Consider the following 15,973-nt stretch of genomic DNA (forward strand, 5'->3'; position numbering starts at 1 on the left):
CCTTTCTCCCTTATTACATATGACACATGTTTCAAGAACCTGTTGTTAAATTCAAGTTTCATTTTGAAACATAAACCAGAAGTGTTCTCTCCCATATGTTCTTTTGAGACACTATGTATGTGTTATTTTTAACTTTTATTACTCTGAATCTTGTGTTATATGTAGTTCAACATGCACATAGCTTCCTCTCTGTTACTACCTGCCTTCCACCTACACCCAAAGAAGCACTGCTCTGTTTAAAAATTACCTGAGGTGAAGGGCTTTGTCAGCTTGATATTATAATTATACCTTGTATACCACCATATTTAATTGATGTGTATTTAAATATAGTTAGATATCTGGTATTGATTTCAGGGAAAAGTAGAGCTAAGCCTCACTGCTGTAGGAGATTTTAGTAACAGATTTAGAAAAAGAAACTTCTTCTTCCTAAATTCAGACAGATTGTACTTCAAGGTAAAATTTTGTCAAAACCTTGACTTGAGTAAAATTTCTCTCCCTGGGTTTAAGTGCAACTTTGATAAGAAATTATTACAATCTGATAGCTGGTAGATACCCTTTGTTAAATGAACTGATGATTCATGTCCTATAAATTAGCCTAATACCTATACTCCAGTTGATTCATGTCCTATAAATTAGCCTAATACCTATACTCCAGTTAATGCCATATTCCAGTCCTAATACTGTGTTAGGTTGATTTGGCCATGAACACAGAACTGTGCTTATCCTTCCTGATATTCTCATGTTTCCTTCCTCTCTAGGCCAAAGCATGTCTTCATGGCTGATTGAGGAACTTCTGTTTCTGTCTAGTTCAGAGAATTGATTTTCAAAACCACTAATTAATAGTGTCTTATTTTGAACACTGCCATATAAGAAACTGGTAGTATAATTGCTGAGGATAAATACTAACCTGAAAAAAAAATGCTTTGTAGTATGCCATATTAAGCCATATTAAAATTACCTTTTGTAGAAACCATTTCAGAGAGATAGCTAGCCACGTGTTCACCCATTTTGTGTCACAGTAAACTCTCATTTTTCTGTCTGTCTTCACTGAGGCTAGGGTCCTGACCTTCATTTCTAGATTACCCATGTGGTCTCCTTTCTATGCTTTTTCCGATATGTGGGTGATGGTAAAAAAAGATACAGAAATAAGTAGATTTGCCCTTTTCTTTAATCAATGTCTGCTTGACTTGGATTGTAATACTTTTAATTATCTCTTTTGTAATATGATCTCCATTTACAGTTTTCTTCTGTATCTTTAAACCCCCTTGCCTCCTCTTACTCTTATTTTCATAAATGAATTTCTTTCCTATTTTACTCAAGACATTGAGGCTATTTATTATAATATAGGATCACTGAATTAGCTATGGATACTTTAAAAGTATCTGTCTAGAGGTGCCTGGGTGACTCTGTCAGTTGAGTGTCCTCCTCTTGATTTCAGCTCAGGTCATGATCCCAGGATTGTGCAACTGAGCTCTGGGTCAGGCTCAACACAGAGCCATCTTGGGATTCTCTTTCTCTCCTCTCTCTCTGACCCTACCCTTCTCATGCTCTCCATCTCTCAAAATAAACAAAAAAGATTCTCTCTCTCTCCCTCTGCCCCTCCCTGCTTACACACTCTCCAAAATAAAAAAAATAAAAGTTTTCTCTCTCAATACCTGTACTCTTTTTTTCTTCTATGACTGTCAAGTGAAGAAATGGCCTCTCCTTCAGGCCTACTCTTCTTTCTTTACAATGCGTTGATCCTTAACTATGTGCCAGGGAGTGTGATAGGGTTTCTAGGAAACACAGTAATGAGTAAAATAAAATTCTTAAAAGAAGCTTACTGGCTTGTGTCTGTACTGTTTGCAGTATTCTCATCCTTGTCATTTGTTCATTTTGTTTACATTCTAGGAATTAGAGAATTTTTAAATAGGAAGGAGAAAGGTGGTTTTCCCTCAAAGAGATATGAGGAGGGAGCCTCTTTTATATTAAACCTTCTCCTCCCCATTTGAGATTTCTGAAAGGAGTATATTATATCTCTAAAGTGTGTGGTAGCAGAAAAAAAAAAAGCTGAAATATCTGCTGTGGTAAAGATTACCATATCTATTAATCGCAACCTTTCAAAAAGTTTAAATCAAGTAATTTATTTCATATGTATTATTTTTCCATATGAAATATGGAAGATATATATATGAAATTATGTATCCAGTTAACCCTTAAGCAACATGGATTTGAACTGCGTGGGTTTACTTATATGTAGTTTGCTTTTTTTTTTTTTCCTACAATAAATACGTTATAGTACTGTAAATGTATTTTCTCATGATTTTCTTTTTTTTAATATAAATTTTAGTTAACATACAGTGCAATATTGGTTTCAGGAGTAGAATTCAGTGATTCATCACTTAAATACAGTAATACCCAGTGCTCATCACAAGTGCCCTCTTAGTACCCATCCCCTACCTAGCCCTTCTGTCACCCACCTCCCTCCACCAACCCACAGTTTGTTCTCTGTCATTAAGAGTCTCTTATAGTTTGTTTCCCCTCTTTTTTTTCTCTCTTCCCATATTTCATCTGTTTTCTTTTATTTCACTTAATACATTCTAGTTCCATCCATGTCATTGCAAATGGCAGTATTTCATTCTTTTTGTTGACTAATATTCCATTGCATTTATAAATCACATCTTCTTTATCCATTCATCAATCAGTGGACATTTGGGCTCCATGGTTTGGCTGTTGTTGATAATGCTGCTATAAACATCAGGGTGTGTGTGCGCCCCTTTGAATCTGTATTTTTGTATCCTTTGGGTAAATACCTAGTAGTGCAATTGCTGGATCATAGGGCAGTTCTAGTTTTAGTTTTTCGAGGAAACTTGATACTTTTCTCCAGAGTGGCTGTACCAGTTTGCATTCCCAGCAACAGTGCAAGAGAGTTCCCTTTGCGTCCTCACCAACACCTGTTGTTAGTTGTGTTATTTTAGCCACTCTGACAGGTGTGAGGTGGTTTTGGTTTGTATTTACCTGATGATGAGTAATGTTTAGCATCTTTTCATGTGTCCATTAGCATTCTGGATGTCTTTGGAAAAGTTTCTATTCATGTCTTCTGCCCATTTCTTACCTGTGTTACTTGTTTTTTGAGTGTTGAGGTTGATAAGTTCCAAAATCTATATTATGAATACTAACCCTTTATCAGATAGGTCGTTTGCAAATATCTTCTCCCATTCCATAGGCATCCTTTTAGTTTTGTTTTTTTTCCTTTGCTGTGCAGAAGCTTTTTATCTTGATGAAGTCCCAGTATTTCATGTTTGCTTTTGTTTCCCTTGCCTTCGGCGACATGTCTAGTAAGAAGTTGTGCCAGCCAGGATCAAAGAGGTTGCTGTCTGTGTTCTTTAGGATTTTGATCGTTTCCTGTCTCATATTAGGTCTTTCAACCATTTTGAATTTGTTTTTGTGTGTGGGATAAGAAAGTGGTCCAGATTCATTCTTGTGCATGTCTGTGTCCAGTTTTCCCAACACCATTTGTTGAAGAGACTATCGTTTTTCCAGGGGATAATCTTTCCTGCTTTGTCAAAGATGTGTTGACCATATAGTTTTTCTGATCCATTTCTGGGTTTTCTTTTTTTTTTTTTTTTAATTTTTTTTTCAACGTTTTTTTTATTTTATTTTTAGGACAGAGAGAGACAGAGCATGAACGGGGGAGGGGCAGAGACAGAGGGAGACACAGAATCGGAAACAGGCTCCAGGCTCCGAGCCATCAGCCCAGAGCCCGACGCGGGGCTCGAACTCATGGACCGCGAGATCGTGACCTGGCTGAAGTCGGACGCTTAAGCAACTGCGCCACCCAGGCGCCCCCCATTTCTGGGTTTTCTGTTCTGTTCATCTGTGTGTCTCTTTTTGTGACAGTACCATATTGTCTTGATGGCTACAGCTTTGTATATACCTTAAAATTTGAAATTGTGATGCCTCCAGTTTTGGTTTTTCTTTTCAAGATTGCTTTGTCTATTCAGGGTCTTTTGTGGTTCCATACAAATTTTAGGATTGTTCTAGCTCTGTGAAAAATGCTGGTGGTATTTTGATAGGGATTGTATTAAATATCTAGATTGTTTTGGCTAGTGTAGACATTTTAACAATGTTTGCTCTTCAATTCCATGAACATGGAATGCTTTTCCATTTCTTTGTATCCTCTTCAGTTTCCTTCATAAGTGTTCTATGGTTTTCAGAGTACAGATGTTTTATTTCTTCAGTTAGGTTTATTCCTAGGTATCTTAATTGTTTTTTATGCATTTACAAATAGTATGGATACCTTGATTTCCTTTTCTGATGCTTTGTTATTGGTGCATAGAAATGCAACAGATTTCTGCACATTGAGTTTATATCCTTTGACTTTGCTCAGTTCATTTATTTGCTCTCACAGGTTTTTGGTGGTCTTTTGGATTTTCTACATAGTGTATCATGTCATCGGCAAATAGTGAAAGTTTGACCTCTTTCTTGATCATTTGGATGCCTTTCATTTCTTTTTATCGTCTGATTGCTGAGGCTAAGACTTCAGTACTGTGTTGAATAGTATGGTAGGACTGGACATCCTTGCCTTGCTCCTGACTGTAGGGGAAAGGCTCTCAGTTTTTCCCCGTTAAAGGTGAGCTGCAGGTCGTGTGTATATGGCCTTTGTGATGTTGAGGTGTGTTCCATCTATCCCTACTTTGTTGAGTGTTTTTATCAAGAATGGATGCTGTATTTTGTCAAATGCATTTGCTTCATCTATTCACGGGATCATATGGTTCTTATACTTTATTAATGTGGTGTATCACATTGATTGATTTGCGAATATTGAACCAGCCCTGCAGCCCAGGAATAAATCCCATTTGATTATGGTAAGTAATTCTTTTGATGTATTGTTGGATTTGATTTGATAGTATCTTGTTGACAATTTTTGCATCCGTGTTCATCAGGGATATTGGCCCATAATTCTCATTTTTGGTGGGATCTTTGTCTCGTTTTGGAATCAAGGTAATGCTGGCTTTGTCAAATGAGTTAGGAAATTTTCCTTCTGTTTCTGTTTTTTGGAACAGTTTGAGAAAAATAGGCTTTAACTCATGTTTATTTTTTTTAATTAATTTATTTTTTTTAATATATGAAATTTATTGTCAAATTGGTTTCCATACAACACCCAGTGCTCATTCCCAAAAGGTGCCCTCCTGAATACCCATCACCCACCCTCCCCTCCCTCCCACCCCCCATCAACCCTCAGTTTGTTCTCAGTTTTTAACAGTCTCTTATGCTTTGGCTCTCTCCCACTCTAACCTCTTTTTCTTTTTTTTTTTTTTTTTTTCCTTCCCCTCCCCCATGGGTTTCTGTTAAGTTTCTCAGGATCCACATAAGAGTGAAACCATATGGTATCTGTCTTTCTCTGTATGGCGTATTTCACTTAGCATCACACTCTCCAGTTCCAACCACGTTGCTACAAAAGGCCATATTTCATTTTTTCTCATTGCCACGTAGTATTCCATTGTGTATATAAACCACAATTTCTTTATCCATTCATCAGTTGATGGACATTTAGGCTCTTTCCATCATTTGGCTATTGTTGAGAGTGCTGCTATGAACATTGGGGTACAAGTGCCCCTATGCATCAGTACTCCTGTATCCCTTGGATAAATTCCTAGCAGTGCTATTGCTGGGTCATAGGGTAGGTCTATTTTTAATTTTCTGAGGAACCTCCACACTGCTTTCCAGAGCGGCTGCACCAATTTGCATTCCCACCAACAGTGCAAGAGGGTTCCCGTTTCTCCACATCCTCTCCAGCATCTATAGTCTCCTGATTTGTTCATTTTGGCCACTCTGACTGGCGTGAGGTGATATCTGAGTGTGGTTTTGATTTGTATTTCCCTGATAAGGAGTGACGCTGAACATCTTTTCATGTGCCTGTTGGCCATCCGGATGTCTTCTTTAGAGAAGTATCTATTCATGTTTTCTGCCCATTTCTTCACTGGATTATTTGTTTTTCGGGTGTGGAGTTTGGTGAGCTCTTTATAGATTTTGGATACTAGCCCTTTGTCTGATATGTCATTTGCAAATATCTTTTCCCATTCCGTTGGTTGCCTTTTAGTTTTGTTGGTTGTTTCCTTTGCTGTGCAGAAGCTTTTTATCTTCATAAGGTCCCAGTAATTCACTTTTGCTTTTAATTCCCTTGCCTTTGGGGATCTGTCAAGTAAGAGATTGCTACGGCTGAGGTCAGAGAGGACTTTTCCTGCTTTCTCCTCTAAGGTTTTGATGGTTTCCTGTCTCACATTCAGGTCCTTTATCCATTTTGAGTTTATTTTTGTGAATGGTGTGAGAAAGTGGTGTAGTTTCAACCTTCTGCATGTTGCTGTCCAGTTCTGCCAGCACCATTTGTTAAAGAGACTGTCTTTTTTCCATTGGATTTTCTTTCCTGCTTTGTCAAAGATGAGTTGGCCATACGTTTGTGGGTCTAGTTCTGGGGTTTCTATTCTATTCCATTGGTCTATGTGTCTGTTTTTGTGCCATTTAACTCATGTTTAAATGCCTGGTAGAATTCCCCTGGGAAGCCTTCTGGCCCAGAACTCTTGTTGGGAGATGTTTGATTACTGATTCCATTTATTTGCTGGTTATAGGTGTCTCACGATTAAGAACATTTTTCTCTAGTTTACTTTATTGTAAGAATACAGTATATAATACATATAATGTACAAAATATGTGTTAATGGACTGTTTATGTCATTGGTAATGCTTTCAGTCAGCAGTAGGTTATTAGTAGTTCAATTTTGAGGGAGTTAAAAGTTAATGTGTGGATTTTCAATTGTGCAAGGGTCAGTATCCCTAACCTGTGTTGTTCAAGGTTCAGTGTGTGTGTGTAAAATTACACTCTCTAGTTATACACCAATACAGTATCTCATTGGAATATGGCGTGTGTGTATGTTTGTGTGTACGTATGTGTGTATTTAATGTGTGCTCTCTTCATGAGTTTGTATGCAATCCTAAACCTGCAACAGAAATATCTTGAAACTGTGAGTGGTTGGCAGGTTTTTGGTTTTGTTTTTTATTGTAGTAAAATACATGTAACATAAAATTTACCATCTTATCTAATTTTAAGTGTATAGTTCAGTAATGTTCAGTAACGTGTATTCATGTAGTGCAGCCAACACAAGAACTCTTCATCTTGCAGAATTGAAACTCATACCCGTTATACAATAATTCCCCATTCCCCAGCTCCTGGCAGGCAGCCTTCTACTTTCTATGTCTATGAATTTGACTGCTGTAGGTACCTCGAGTGAAATCATAACAGTATTTGTCTTTTTGTGACTGGCTTATTTCATTTAGCCTAATATCCTCAAGGTTTATCCACATGTCAGAATTTCTTTTTTTTTTTTTTAAGTTTTTATTTTAATTTGAGTATAGTTAACATACATTGTTCTATGGGTTGTAGGTATACAATATTGTGATTCAGCAGTTCTATATGTTACTCAAGGCTCATCATAATAAGTGTACTCTTTAATCCCCACCTATTTCACCCATCCCCCACCTCCCCTCTGGTAACCATCAGTTTGTTCTCTCTAGAGAAGAGTCTTTTCTTTCTTTCTTTCTTTCTTTCTTTCTTTCTTTCTTTCTTTCTTTCTTTCTTCCTTTCTTTCTTTCTTTTTTAAAGATACTATTTTTAAGTAATCTCTACACCCATCATGAGGCTCGAACTCATAATGCCAAGATCAAGAGTCGCATGAAGAGTCTTTTTCTTGGTTTGTCTGTCTTCTCTTTTTTTACTTTATTTATTTCTTAAGTTCCACATATGAGTGAAATCATATGGTATTTTTCTTTCTCTGATTTATTTTGCTTAGCATTATACTGTCTAGCTCCATCCATGTTACTGCAAATGGCACAATTTCATTGTTTTAATTTTTTTTTATTTTTTAATGTTTTTTATTTATTCTTGAAAGAGAGACAAAGCATGAGCGGGGGGGGGGGGGGGGCGGGGACAGAGAGAGAGAGGGAGACACAGAATCCAAAACAGACTCCAAGCTCTCAGCTGTCAGCACAGAGCCCGACACGGGGCTTGAACTCACAAACCGTGAAATCATGACCTGATTCGAAGTCAGAGGCTCAACCCGCTGAGCCATCCAGGCATCCCCAACAGTTTTATTTTTGCTTTTGTCTCCCTTGCCTCAGGATACATATCTAGAAAATTGTTGCTGTGGCCAATGTCAGAGAAATTACCACCTGGGCTTGTCTTGGACTTTAATTGTTTCAGCTCTCATATTTAGGTCTTTAACCCTTTGCATTTATTTTTGTATATGGTATAAGAAAGTCGACCAGTTTCATTCTTCTGCATGTAGTTCTCCTGTTTCCCCAACACCATTTGTTGAAGAGATTGTCTTTTTCCCATTGCTTATTCTTTCCTCCTTTGTCAAAGACTAACTGACCATATAAATGTGGGCTTATTGCTGAATTTTCCATTCTGTTCTGTTGATTTATATGTCTGGTTTTGTACCAATACCATACTGTTTTGATTACTACAGGTTTATAATACAACATGAACTCTGGAATTGATGAAATAAATTGAAGATGATGCAAAAAAATGGATAGATATTCCATGCTCATGGATCAGGAGAACAAATATTGTTAAAATCTATACTACCTAAAGTAATCTGCCGATTTAATGTAATCCCTATCAAAATACCAACAGCATTTTTCACAGAACTCAAATAATCCTAAATTTTGTATAGAACCACAAAAGACACTGAATAGCCAAAGTAGTCTTGAAAAAGAAAAACAAAATTGTAGGTAATTTCCTTCTTTAAGTCTGAGTAATACTCTGTTGATGTATATATTACATTTTGTGTGTTTGTTCATCTGTTGCTGGACATTTGGGTTGTTTCCAGCTTTTGGCTACTACGAATGGTGCTGCAGTGAACATGAGTATATAGATACCTCTTTTAGAACCCACTTTCAAGTTTTTTTTAGGTATATACTCAGAAGTGGAATTACAAGATCATATAATAATTCTGTTTTTATGTTTTTGTGGATTCACCTTGCTGTTTTTCACAGTGCCTGCACCGTCTTACGTTTCTACTAACAATTCGCAGGAGTTCTAGTTTCCCCACATTCTCACAAAACTTGTTATTTTCTGATCTTTCAATAGTAGATACCCTAATAGGTGTGAAGTGGTATCTCTTTGTGGCTTTTCTTTGCATTTCCCTAGTTTGTGATGGTGAGCATCTTTTCACGGCTTATCTTTTGTATACCTTCTTTGGAGAAATTTCTATTTAAGTCCTTTGACCATATTTTAGTGGCATTTTCTTGTTGAGTTGGAGGTGTTTTTTGTTTATATCATGGATTTGTTGGGCTTTGTTTTAAGCACTACTTTTAAAAAATCAGATGCCATTATTATTTAATGATACTTAACTGTGTTAAAATGTGCTGTACATGTACCTGGAAGCCTAAATATAGATGCTTCACAAAGTAATAATATAATGAGGAGTACTGGTATTTTTTTCCTCAGCAACAATTGAAGCTGTATATCAGAAATATAATTAGATACTATTCCGTTTCACATTTTCAGAGGACTGAGTTAGACATTGGAAAATATATGTTGTATGTGTTTTTTAAGACATTACTTTACTCTTCAGTCAATAAACCAATCTAAGAGTATATTATAATTACACATTTTTAGTCTAAATTAGTATTCTGTCTTAATTGGTAAAGTTGTTTTTAAGATGCATTATAAACTTTCAGGATTTCCCAAGTTTACAGTTTAGTCATATTAAGGTTGAAAGTATTGGTCATCTAAGGAATACTGATACTACAATTCTGATGTCCTTATCAGTTGACTATTTCATAAATATTTTAAGCTTCACATCTGGAAGAAGTTCAATATTTGTTTAAAAACGTTTTCATTTTTGTTTCTAGTCTTCAAAACTTAACAGTGTTGTGTGAAAGACATTTGTATTTCAGATGAAATTAACATTCACCAAGGCACAAATGAAAATAAAACAATAGATGAAAAAGTTGAAAGCCAATGTACTGCCAGAAACTTCTGAAATGTAGAGGTTCCTGGGCGTGCCTGGGTGGCTCAGTTGGTTGTGCCTCTGACTCTCCGTTTTGGCTCAGGTCATGATCCCAGGATCATGGGATCAAGACCCATGTCTGGTTGTGTGCTGAGTGTAGAGCCTGCTTAAGATTCTTTCTCTCTTCCTTTGGCCCTCTCACCCACTTGCTCGCTCTCTCTCTCTCTCTCAAATAAACAAAAAATAAATAAATTGGAATATATCCTTTTTTAAGAATAACATTTCTTTAAGAAAACCTCCACTTATATTAGCTTCCTTACAATTCCGTGAAGAGGAACAGTTTATGAGCCAAGCCATCTGATAACAGTAAAGATCTGAGGCTTTTGTTTTACTGGAAAATGTTCCTAGCTGTATCAGTAGGAATCGTGGTCCATGGAAAAGGCATTTTGACAGAGCAAAATCATCTAATTTTAAAGGGAAATCTAAGACACAGCTATGTCCTTTCCTTCCATATCACCTTTTGTAAATCATAATTTTTTTTTTAACATTATTGGTAGAATCGTAACCCCACACACAATGTAAAACTCCTATGTTGACGTGCTAACCCCCAGTACATCAGAACATAACCTTGCTTGGAATTAGAGTCATTGCAGAAATAGTTAAGATGAAGTCCTACTGGAGTATGATGAGCTTCTAATCCAATATAACTGATATCCTTACAAAAGGTATAATTTGGAGATAGAGGTTGTACAAGGAGACCACCATGTAAACAGGAAGACTGCCATCAAAAGTCAAGGAGAGACTCCTGGAATAGATCCCTCATAAGGAACCAACCTGCCAGCAACCTTGAATTTGGACTTCTAGCCTCTAGAACTATGAGACAATATATTTCTGTTGTTTAAGCTACCCAGTTACAGTAGTTTGTTGCAGCAGCCTTAGCAAATTAATACAAATGTGAAATGATCCATATCCTCCTTTGTGCTGATGACATAACCCTGCTGTTGCATTCAGGAATGAATTTGAAAAGCAAATAGACAACCTCAGCCATCAAGGAAATGCAAATCAAAACCACAGTGAGGTACCACTTCATACTTAACTGTCTATAATCAAAACATCAGATAATAACAAGTGTTATTGAGGATGTGGAGAAACTAGAATCTTTCGATAACCACCGTGGTTATCGAAATGGCCCAGCCGCTTTGAAAAACTTCCAGTTCCTCAAATGGGTAAACATTTAAATGATTGAACATGAGTTACCATAGACCCAGGAATTCTACTGTTAGGTATATAACCAAAAGAAAAAATGTAAGTTCACAGAAAACTTATACATGAGTGTTCACAACATTATTATTTGAAATAGTGAAAAAGTGGAAACAACACGTCTATCAACTGATGAATGAACAAAATGTGGTGTATCCATACAGTGGAAGATTATATGATAGCAAAAATGAAGTTCTTGCTTCGACATAGATTAATCTTGAAAACATTCTAAGTAAAAGAAAACAGCCACAAAAAAAACACATATTAATGTGATTCCATGTATATGAAATGTATAGGTAAACTCTGGAGACATAGAGTAAATTAGTAGTTCCTAATTAGGGGATGATGGCTAAGGAAAATGGAGTTGCTTTTTCAGGTAATGAAAGTGTTCTGAAATTGATTGTGGTAAAGGTGGTACAACTCTTTAAATATACTAAGAGCCTTGAATTAGACACTTTAAATGAGTAAACTGTATGGTATGTGAATTATCAATAAAGCAGTTTTTTAAAAGATAGGACACATAAATCATAGTAATTTGTGGTCAGGAGGAACAGTTGAATAATCATTTATTATACATACTGTATTTCAGGTTCTTTGTAAAATACTAGGTATGAAAAAACAAGAAACTTAAGTTCCTTCTTAGTTGCAGAGACAGAATCATTAACAACTTCTTTAATAAAACAAAAATCAAAATTGTCATGTTGGAGCAACTCACTAGATTTCAGAGGGGAAAAAACTATTAAAATTCCTCTACTTAGGTTCTCTGGATCTTATGATTTTATCAGTTACCTATATAACTAGATCATATTGCTGTAGCTTTATATAGAAATGTATTTTACCATTGTAGAAAAGGTGCCACAGTTTAAAGATTGAGTAACATAAAACACAGACTAAAACCTAGGCTTAGTCCACCTTTTTTCTTTCCTAATCAGGGATTTAAACCCAACTTGGCTCTAGCTCAAAGACCCAGAACTCGGAGTCTAAGAAAAGTGTCTTTGTACCACTTGTTCTGCAATGTCAATGAGCAACATAGTTACCCTAAGGTAGTATTTTTTTGTTGGTTTACTTCTGGGTTTTTTTTTTGGTTGGGGGGGGGGTGCCTTTTATTTTACTTTTGCTTTATTAATTTGGAACTTATTTTATTTATTTTAGTAGTTACCCTTTTTTAATATGCATATTTACTTTTTTAAGCGAGACTGTGTGAGCAGGGTAGGGGCAAAGGAAGTGGGAGTAAGAGAATTCCCAGTAGACTCCATGCCCAGCATGGAGCCCAACCTGGGGCTTGATCCCATGGCCATGAGATCACATGACTGTGAGATCATGAACTGAGCTGAAATCAAGATTTGGTCACTTAACTGACTAAACTCCCCAGACACGCAACTGTGCATATTTAACATAAATATATCATTTTGTCTAATTCTACTTCCCAAACAATACCAAGGGTCTTTGAACTCTTTATCTCTGATTAGTCTTCTGCTTCTTTGATTTTAAGCTTTAGAAATCCAAAGCATACCAGCTCAACAAAAAGAGAGTTCTGTGAGGGGCGCTTGGGTGGCGCAGTCGGTTAAGCGTCCGACTTCAGCCAGGTCACGATCTCGCAGTCCGTGAGTTCGAGCCCCGCGTCAGGCTCTGGGCTGATGGCTCAGAGCCTGGAGCCTGTTTCCGATTCTGTGTCTCCCTCTCTCTCTGCCCCTCCCCCGTTCATGCTCTGTCTCTCTCTGTCCCAAAAATAAAAAAAAATTTAAAAAAAAAGTTGAAAAAAAAAAAGAGTTCTGTGGGGTTTCTTTTATAATAGCACTAATCCCATTCATGAAACCTCCATGAATTATGACTTCATGACCTAAGCTCTTCCCAAAGACCCTACCTCCTAATACCATCACACTGGGCATTAGGATTTTCAAACCAGAGTCCATGAACGTACTTTATGGTGATTTGGTCAGTATTTTCTTTTTTTTTTTTTTTTTTTTTAATTTTTATGTTTAACTTTTTTTTTTTTTAATTTTTTTTTTCAACGTTTATTTTTGGGACAGAGAGAGACAGAGCATGAACGGGGGAGGGGCAGAGAGAGAGGGAGACACAAAATCGGAAACAGGCTCCAGGCTTCTGAGCCATCAGCCCAGAGCCTGATGCGGGGCTCGAACTCAACGGACCGCGAGATCGTGACCTGGCTGAAGTCGGACACTTAACCGACTGCGCCACCCAGGCACCCCAGTATTTTCTATTTTTAAGGTGGCTAAATGTATTTTAAAAACCTTTAAAATGATAGTCACATTTTTAAAAATATTTTGAATTCTTTTTATGTACTATGACCTTAATTGACATCTTTAGCAGAGCTTTTCGTTACAGATTTATTTCTCTGAAAGTCAAAATACAGCTAAACAAAACTTAAGAGATCACTACATTTTAATCTCCTTCCATTTTCAAAGTGTTTGCCTAATGTAATCTTAAAACTAAGATCCCTTTATCACTGCTGTTCAAGATTTCACAAAATATGTTACTTGTCATTCTTTTTTTCATTCCTTAATATATTTGATATTTTATTCCTTGAAATGTTTTGAAATGTTAGAAAAATCACCGGGTTCCTCTTGTATTTCTTCTGAATTCTTTGATTTCTGTATTTTTTTCCATAAGATTTTGACTACACGTATATTTATTACCTTAATTGCTACCTTGTTAGATACTTAAGTAGTGCTGAGTCCTTTTGACCTTTGCATTTCCCTACCTTTGAAAACTACAATCTGCCTGTTTAGTATCTGCAATTTAATATTTTAGACAGTTGTTTAGTAGTTGATTGTCTCTTACCACTAGTTGGTTACAAGATCTGTCCCAATGAATGTTTGAAGTATTCCTGACAGCATTTTATCTTTTTGAAATGTGGAACTAAAATTTATTTCAAGATTTTAGCTTTCTCATAATAATGTTACTGAGCTTTGTTTAGAAGTTTATATGTTTTAGTTCGTCTTATTTAATTTCTCTACCTTATTCCTCATTATGTATATTGATAATTGATAATTGATTATTAATATCTTATAAAAAGGCAGTCTTAGTTGTTTTAATTTCCTTGTGAGATAGAGACTGTTGGAATTATTTTTCAGTCTTCCTAATGTGGTAACATATTCTGATATAATTAATTTTCTTTCTTTTCCTGTCATTTGATCTTTAGTGTAAGCTTTAAAATTTTTCAACGTATTTATATAGTTTGCTATTATGCAGGTATGCTGACTTACCTGGATTTTTTTAAAACCTATTTTGAACTATGAGCTAAGTTTTTAAAGCTTGATATGTTTGTGTAAATGAGTCTTCATACCAAGTAATGAAATACTCACTTGCTAAATGAAAGGAAAAAAAAAAGATACTGCAATTTACATCGTTTAGTATGCCCAGTAGATATGGCTGAACAATCTATAAAATATTTTGCTATCATCATGTGTAATTCAGCTTGCAGCTGTTCCATAACTTATTAAATCAATTCAGTGGAAAGTGTTGAGATTTTGAAATGACCAAATTACCAAGTTTTCCCTGCAGTGATGGCATAGGACTTACTTTATTTTTATTTACAAAGTCAGTACATGTACATATTTTTCTGCAAGACCTATCAATTCTTCTGCTCCAAATAATTTAATGTTTAAAATTTCAAGTTTTTGTGAATCATTAGTAACATTGTGGGCATACTAAAAATTGAAGGCTGTGTAAACTAAAGAATTTAATCCAGACATGCTGCAGAAGTTATTTAGGTTTCTTTGTCTTAGTTCTAACTCACACAGAAAGCATTTTTACTTTACCACCAGCTGTGATATTATGATACATTTCTTTCTAAATCAATTTTAAAACCATTTCATTAAGATTTATACTAGAAATGAAAATTATAGTTGAAATATTTAGAACCATGGAATCTTTGAGTTAGAATAAAATAAGTGAGTTGTGGTGGAGATGTGTGGTGCTTTCCCATACCAGTATTATTCTACTTCCTTGGATGTCAGGAACAGATCACTTCCCAGCCCGTTGTAGTTAAGTGGTGCCACATGAATCATTTAGGAGGGTGGGCAGAAGAGACTGTCACGGAGGGTAGGTGTTGAGATGGCCGAGACACTTGGGGAAGGAAGCAAGCCACAAGGTAGAAATAGCGTGAATCTCTTGAGTCACTACATGGAGGGCAGATAGTGTGTGTTTTAGGATTTGCAGGCTACATACCATTGCTGTCACACATTCTTTTTGGTTGTTTTATGTAGTTTTCATAAATCTTGAAAAATGAAGAAGCCACGTTGGGTCAAAGGACATACAAAATGGGCAGCGGGCCCTAACATCTGTTCTAGAGAGTCCCCTAACTGGTATGAAATGGGTACTGCAAGTGAAACAGAAGTTTTTGTGTTAATCCTATGAGTTCTAGGTGTTAATTGTTACAGCATAGCCTGACTAATACACAAGTGATCTCCTCAGGTGATCACCCCCCACCAGATTATTGAAGAATGCTTCTGATATCAGGAATCTCCGTGCTTTATATATACACTGTGAAATGGCCTGTTCCATTACAGGACAACTCTAGATGTAAGAAATTTTTCTCTTTTGTAAGCCAAATCCTTGATTCCATTTATCTTTTGGTTCTACTTCTGCCTCTAGATAAAGTTTGCTTTAAAGTTGTTTGGGGTGCCTGGGTGGCTCAGTCCGTTAAGCATCCAACTCTTGGTTTCAGCTCAGGTCGTGATCTCACGGTTTCATGAATTC

The 15,973-nt window shown here is 36.2% G+C and overlaps 1 protein-coding gene across 13 annotated transcripts in view; it reads left to right on the forward strand.

Annotated features, from left to right (window-relative positions):
- The window catches only part of R3HDM1 (R3H domain containing 1), a 205,857-nt gene that overhangs the window by 22,326 nt on the left and 167,558 nt on the right, over positions 1-15,973 (forward strand). The window contains exon 1 of one of the 13 annotated variants that reach the window (XM_011285217.4): positions 12,184-12,294. The exons of the other annotated variants lie outside the window; for them this stretch is intronic. The gene's annotated coding sequence lies outside the window, so the exon portion shown is untranslated. Of the gene's footprint in view, positions 1-12,183; positions 12,295-15,973 lie in introns of those variants that run through there. 13 annotated transcript variants of the gene reach the window in all.

This window comes from Felis catus, chromosome C1, assembly GCF_018350175.1.
Source record: "Felis catus isolate Fca126 chromosome C1, F.catus_Fca126_mat1.0, whole genome shotgun sequence".
Lineage (NCBI taxonomy): Eukaryota > Metazoa > Chordata > Mammalia > Carnivora > Felidae > Felis > Felis catus.